The sequence below is a fragment of the Vipera berus genome (assembly GCF_964194415.1).
Source record: "Vipera berus genome assembly, chromosome: Z".
NCBI lineage: Eukaryota > Metazoa > Chordata > Lepidosauria > Squamata > Viperidae > Vipera > Vipera berus.
This window is the reverse complement of record NC_138205.1, coordinates 106,518,974-106,526,435: the sequence shown is the minus strand read 5'-3', so window position 1 is coordinate 106,526,435 and position 7,462 is coordinate 106,518,974. Positions and strand designations below refer to the sequence as shown.

The following is a 7,462-nucleotide window of genomic DNA, read 5'->3' as shown; positions in this document are numbered from 1 at the left end:
TGTAAATGCTGCTAAAGTCAATATTTCTTGACTTCAGCCAAGCATTTGAAACTGTCTGTTATATTGTGGGCTCTGGGCCGCATGTCCAAGATGGACGACTCAGGACACTGGGGTTCAGCATACCAACACTTTATTGATGTAGCACAGACTGGGCGAACAAAGGGGCAACTGCCCCACTTATATACCTAGCCAGGTATACTTGGAACCAATCCTGAAATAGAAAAATATTGGCAAGAGACCAGGCCAAGCTCTTCAATGTAGGAAGTTTATTTGCGCAGGTCCAGACTGCACTTGGCATGAAAGGGTCTGGACCCCGAAAGATCCACATCAACATAAATTTATACAGTTACATTCATCTGGTATTCATATGTCATATTATAGGCGTTACAGAGGGAGGAATAATATATGGTAATATAAGTAATGTCATATAGAGAAGTGAAATAAGCCACGTACACTTAAACAACAAGAAAAAGGAGTTGTCAGCGAAAGGGAGTATACATGTGATAAATGTCTGCTCAGGGAGAGAACAACAGGATGCATATGTCTGGGTCAAGATAAAAATACAGCTACTTACTTGCTAGTCTGTGAGCTAAGGGGAAGTAGGGCAAAAGTCAGAGGCCTTAGCTTTGAGAGTTTTGCCACAGCCTGAACCAAAGTTACAATCCTTCAGGCCATCAGACCTTCTGTCCAATCTTTGGGTAAAAAGGTTACACCTGAGTTGGTACCTTAGTTTGCACTATCTCATATTCCCCCCTTTGTGGCCCTTCTGAATCTACCAGGAGGGCCACATATTCACCACCCTGTGTGTCACGCTGTTCCTTGTGCAAGTCCCACATCACCATCACCTGTGCGATGGCCCTTCGTTCTGCTACTAAGGACAACCTATTAGAAATAGCTTTAATAAAGATAGGCAAAATACAAGGAATCAACACACATCCTGCAGCTATCAGTCCTATTCAAGCCACAATTGCTTGTAACCCTGGAAGTTTGGGAAACCATCCACTGAAAATCTTCTGGAAATTAAAACCCTTCCAGGTTTGATCTGCATTGTGTGTTAGTTGCCTCATTTCAGAGGTTAATTGTTTGATTATTTGCCCAGTTTTATCAATTTGAAGACAATAATTTGAAAGATTGAATTTTCCACACACTCCACCTTCTTTTGCTAATAGGTAATCCAAAGCCAATCAGTTCTGATAAACAGCTGTCCAGATTTTATCAGTAGTTTCAGCTAACAAGTTTAAGACATTATCCAGGCATTGCCCTGCCAAATCCACAACAGCCTGCAGCCTAATTATTGGTGTTCTGTAACCATCCTCCGATAGATACAAAACACAAGTTCTAGGCCTCACTGAGGGATCATTTTTATGCATTCATATCCTGAAAATACTGGGATACTACACTCCAAAATTAGAGGAGGGGGTGTTCCATTATATGGGGCTTTTGCACACATTCCCTTTCTGTACACATAACCCACATACTTACAAGCTTCAAAAGTGGCTGGTTGCCTGGCTTGACAAGCATCCCTAGCAATTCTATCAAATGCCTGTGGATACTGACAGGGATGTGGTAAACTGTAATTCCAATATTCAGGATAAAAACTAAGTGGATGATTTCCATTACAATTTCCAATGCCTACAAGAAATGATTGAACAATCTGAAGTGTTTCCTTTCGCTTACTCCAAAGTCAATAATTGTAAATACAAACATTGTTACATGTGGTACAACACAATACACCCATAGCAGAAATAAACTTTTCTCCATTTTTCCCCCGTGCGTAGAAAGTCAGCTTCCAGAGTGACTTAGCAAGGGTTCTTCACTACTGTGCGTAGAAGAACCTATTGCCGGTAAGGTTCTAGCAGAGTAGCCTTTTAGTGAATATACTAAAGTTTCTTAAATAAGTCCAATTTCACTAACAAATCCTATATCATTTTCATTTAAACATTAACTTTGTAGGAGCCACTGGATCTTTAAACATCACCCATTCAGGTTCATCTGCTGCTTTGACCCTTGTCCAGTGGATCCAAGATTTAGATTCTGCAATCTTTACAGCAAGAGGAGAAAACATAATAACAACATACAGTCCTTTCCATCTGCCTTCTAATTGTTCCCGCTTCCAATGTTTCACCCAGACTTTGTCTCCAGGTTGAAAAGGAAACATTAACTATGTTTCTAATTTAGGAGGGTTTGCTTAGTCACATAATTGCAAAGCTTTTCAACCTGCTTTATTTAGGTCTTGTACCATCTCCAAGGTCCACACCCCCCTTATGTCCCAAATCAGGCCACCCCATCAGGTTTCTTCTTAGTAGATCAGGCGGACGGGCAAACATTAACTCAAATGGTGATAGTTTATACCAATCACAGGGTGAACTGCGAATTGCAAATAAAGCCAAAGGTAAAGCATCCACCCATTTGAGATGGCATCAGGCAAAGGTACATCAGTCAAGTCTGGTCTACTAGAATACACACTTTCCAACACTTCCAAGCAATTATGCTCAACCTCAGTCTCTGTGGGCAGCAAGGTAGCAGGATTCAACCTATTCAATATAATCAACCTGATCTGAGGATTTTCAATTAAAATAGCCTGATACTTCGCTAATCTCTGTCCACTGATCCAGAGATGTCCCTTAGTATCTAACAATGACTAGATTAGATAAATACACCACAGGTTGTTGCCAACTCCCCAAACGCTGAGTTAGGACCCCAAGAGCTATGTTTCTGCTAGTATCTACATATAAATTGAAAGGTTTCTTTTGCAAGTTCGGTAATGCCAATGCGGGGCCCTGAGTCAATGCTAATTTAATATTAACAAAAGCATTCTTTTGTTCCTCTCCCCATTCCAATGGTCCAGCATTAGCACCTTTAGTGGCTGCACATAAAGGGGCAGCCCTGAAAGCAAAATTCGGGATCCAAATCCTGCAGAAGCCTGCCATCCCCAGAAAACCCCTTAGTTGTCGTTTTGCGCGAGGCTCTGCCAACATAAGAACTGCTTGCATTCTCTCAGGACCTAAAGACCGGCGCCCCGTCTGAATGTCATATCCCAAACACCTCACCCCCGGTTGCACCAATTGAGCCTTTTTCCTGGATACTCTGTATCCACATCATAATAGTAAGTTTAAGAGACTCCTAGTATTACTCCAACAGACATCTTTGCTGTTGCCAGTAACCAAGACATCGTCCACATATTGCAAAATAATATCCCCCTGCTGACATGGCACATAGCATTCAAGATCTGATTAACCTTGTGGATTGGGATCATAAAAAAAACATCTTTTAAGTCTATTACCGAGAATCACCTAGCAGTCGGCAGAATCAAGCCAAAATGAACAGGCACCAAAATCCCTGCTTTAAGACATTTTTGAATGCTTTCATATATCGCAGCGGTGGCTTCATTAGAGCATGGGTGTTGACGAATATGAATTGGCATCACTAAAGGCTTCACCTCCATTATTATCGGAAGGTGATGAGTTGCAAATCCGGGAGGGTTATTTTCTGCCCATATTCCTGAAACTTCAAATTTCCTCCATTTCCTCTCATTGTTTCCCTAGTTACCATGAGTATCCACATTGCTGCATTCAACTTCTGCCCCCCATCTGGCAACATTCACTGCACACTTTCTGCTACTGCCTATTTGTCTCTCCTCCCATATTTCTTATTGTACATTCCTGTTCCTTCAACATTCGAAGACGTGTTTTAAGGCATACAGTGCACACGTTTGTGCTGGCCCCATTAATAGCAGTAATGCATGTAATTCACAAGTCTGTGCAAACCAACTTAAAAGCAGCCTTCCTTCTATTATCCATTCCTTCATTGCCCTTCTGTCACTCTGGCCCAACTTCTGTCTTTTTTTACACGAGCCAACTGTGTCCCTTAGTTATTAATCAGTCCTCTACATTTCTCTTCTCCAAAAGTATTGAAGACTCCATAAGCATATTCTCCTTTTCCCTTATTAACAACTTCAGCACTTGCTGAACGGCATAAAATTCACAGGTTAATGCTGACCAAGGGAGGGAAATTCTCCCAACTTCCACTCACATTTTCTCCCTCCCCATCTACTATCACACCTTCATTATGTCCTTTCTGTTTTCCCAACCACTTTGCTATGAACAAGCGGTTACCTCTTTTCGCCTTTCTGATACAAAATTGTTGTTGTCATTAGTAGCAAAGTCGTGTCCGACCCATCGCGACCCTATGGACAACCTTCCTCCAGGCTTTCCTGTCCTCTACCATCTTCTGGAGTCCATTTAAAATTAACCACACTTAATTAAAAAAAATGCTAACCACCAAGACTTCCCCAAATGTCAATGTTAGACAAAAATATTACTGGCTGCCTCTTTTTCCTACTTCTGGGTCAAAACCTCCTCCAAGCCATTTCGCTGACTACATTTACAAACAAATTACCTAGTGAAAAGCCAACAAAGGAGCGCTCACCAAACTCTGTTAAAGCTGCTTTTCTAACAGTTTTCAATACAACCTTTCTTAATCAAACAGCACAGCTCATATATATATATATATATATAATCCCCAAACTTTTCTCAATGGTTGAAGTACAATTCCTTCAATTCTCCTAGATATTATTTTCTATCAGTGTGTCCCACACACAGGCATAAAAACAATAAAAATAAATAAAATGACAACAACAAAAAGCAACTCCAGAAAAATAAATAAAATAAACAAGATTAATAAAATATTCCGAGTTACTGAAATAGTTTTGTATCAAAGTCTAATACCAACTCTTCACTCTTAATATAAATTTAGTCAAATGCCAATTTAATCAGATTCCATTCAGATGAAAACAAATTTCCATTAAGTAGGTTAAAACATTAAACTTCACATGTATCCCAGCTTCCTCAAACCAGAATTCTACACCGGAAAAAAATAGTTAAAAAGATTAAACCCCCCTTTTCCTTTCTGTCTCTCTCGCTCTTAAAGCAACACAATAAGCAAGGGTAAGGAGACAGGAAAAGAATTACACAAAAATCTCACCACTAACAAAATAGTTTCCTCTTTTTCTATATTTCTATGAATCCTCTCACACATCTTTCATGAAACTTTTCATGCAAATGCTTATATTGTGTTTTTTTACTTTTTAATAAACAAACAAAAGAAATTCTGCAGTCTATTGCTTCCTTCACAGTCTGTGGTGGGGGTGAAACTCTCTCTCACCCACAGAGGATTAGCATATCCATACATTCAAGTCCATTCAAACTGCTTGCATAAACAATTTCACATACAGATATTTCATTTCATACTTTCTTCTGACAAATCAATAACTGATATTATAATTACAAGGAGCTGTTCAGAAGCCAATGAGCTCCCTTGTTTGTTGGTTGTTGTTTTTTCTTTCTTTGAATAACAAGGCCTTTTCATTTCATTACTAGATACAATACAGATACACAGACAAGACACTACCTCCACACTCCTCTAACAAAAATGGACTATATATTGTCTGGGATCCATCAGGCACATAAATTTCTTTTATTAAAATATATGGTTAGTACTTGACATAGCCAATTTATAAAAACTTCGATATTTTGAACAAAATGCTCTAGTGCTTTTAATAGGATTTCTCAATGAGTTCCTTGGGCTCCTATCCCTGGAACTTGATTAGTGTCATTATCAACATCTGCGGGTTGAACTGGACTCACCACTGGCTGCTGGACTGGAACCACTGGTGGTGGGGCTTGAGGCACAGGGTGATGCACAGGGACATGGGGGAGGGGCATTCAGGAATATAGAGAAACTCAAGTTGGATCTGAGTCCCATTAAACAGACATGTTACTGGTGTCAGGACCTGTCTTCCCAATACTTGTCCTGACACCCCCTTGGACCTGTATTTTCTGTGGTCCAGGTACCGATACTGGACTATTTACAACAAATCGCCCAGCTCCTGTGTCTACCAAAAACATTGTCTGATGACCCCCAACACTCATTATAACCAAGAACTCAGGGGGGGTCTTCCCCAAGCCTGGTCCCCGTCAGTCAGTCCAACTTTTTCCTGCCAACCCAATTCCTTCAATGTCACGCACACTGTCTCTTCCTCTTGCCCCTCGTCCACTGTAGGGGAAACTGGGAGGCATTATCCTAACAGACCTGCCTCACCCTAACCCAGGTCTTCCCCTCCAGCCTTGTCCTCACATCTCTCGCCTCGGGCATTTTCTTTCTTTTTGACTTTGTCCCTACACTTTTCATGCTTCCTCCAATAATTCACTGGTATTCTTCCCCAAAGCACCTTCCAACCTCCGCAACTTCTTTCTAATATCATCATAACTTTGTGCTATGCACCTCTCATTCAACATTCACACATTGTCAAGCAATCTTCGCAAAAACCCTTCTGGACTTTCATCTGCTCCCTAAGTCAGTCAGTTTGTCTTAAGGGAGCCAAAAACTCTCGCTTTGCAGCTACTGCCTCAGCTGCGGCTGACCTTGTTGTCACTCCTACCGAAACATCTACCCCAGCTACTAACTCTTCCTCCCTTTCATCCTCCTCACCTTCACTTGGTTCACCACTTTCAGCTACTGAGCTCTCCTCCTCATCCTTGGGAGCCATCGGCACTTTTCCATTAAACTTTCTTCTCACTACAGGCTGTGCCTCTCCAGACGCTGCAGCCGCAGCTGCTGGTGGAAGCAAAGGGGGTGGTTGAGGCACACAGGGAGGGGGTCTGAGAATCACTTCCTCTTCTTCAAATAACACTTCTTTCTTAGCATCTGACACTTTAGTTTCAGATATGTTTATATCCTTAAACTGTTTAAACACAACCCTCAACTTCTTTCCCATAGGTCTGGCAACACAAAGACGAATCATTTCTGCCTGACACTGTAACAAATCATCACTTCTCTCATCCAGTGCATTCCCCCACTGGTCAATGTACAATGCACTGGTCACCATATTTTTTATCATCCCCAGCTAGGACCCAGATGGGACTCGAACCCACAATCCCCAGCTAGGATTCCTCATAATGCATCCACAGTCTCACGTCTAAAAGAACCTTGTGGAGGCCATGCTTGTTCACACAGAAATTTCAATTGAATCCTATTCCCCTTTGGATATTTAGGATCACTAAAATAATCATCAAATCCTTTTAACATGCATGCCAACGGTGTGTTGGGCACACTTTGATGCCCCCCATACTAATACACTGCCACTGACCTACGGTGCCGGATGTTCCAACAGTCACCAATAAGAATTGCAATGGCTTAACCTCCCACACAACCTAACACGGACTGCTTTAGGGACGACGTTGTCCTGAGTCCAGGAGGGTGATCAGTCCCCCTCTTCTGTCTTCAAATGAGACAGGCACACCTGAGTAACAGATACTCACCTGAAACGTGTTGTCCACTTCCCCATCCTGGCCAGGAATTGTTCAGACCACCGTTCCTACACTGCAGGGTTCTTGGACTCGATCAGAGCACCGTCGGTACCAAAGAGTTGTCACTGCTGTCTCCCGGAGGCTGGATCCCCCGT

At 41.8% G+C, this 7,462-nt stretch overlaps 1 long non-coding RNA gene across 1 annotated transcript; it reads right to left on the bottom strand.

The window, feature by feature from the left end:
• Positions 1 to 247: 247 nt before the first annotated feature.
• On the bottom strand, positions 248 to 7,000 carry LOC308677372. The gene is made up of 2 exons (XR_014028466.1): positions 6,490 to 7,000; positions 248 to 2,041 (listed from the first exon to the last, which is right to left on the bottom strand). It is a non-coding gene; the product is annotated as an uncharacterized lncRNA (long non-coding RNA).
• Between the last annotated feature and the right edge of the window lie 462 nt (positions 7,001 to 7,462).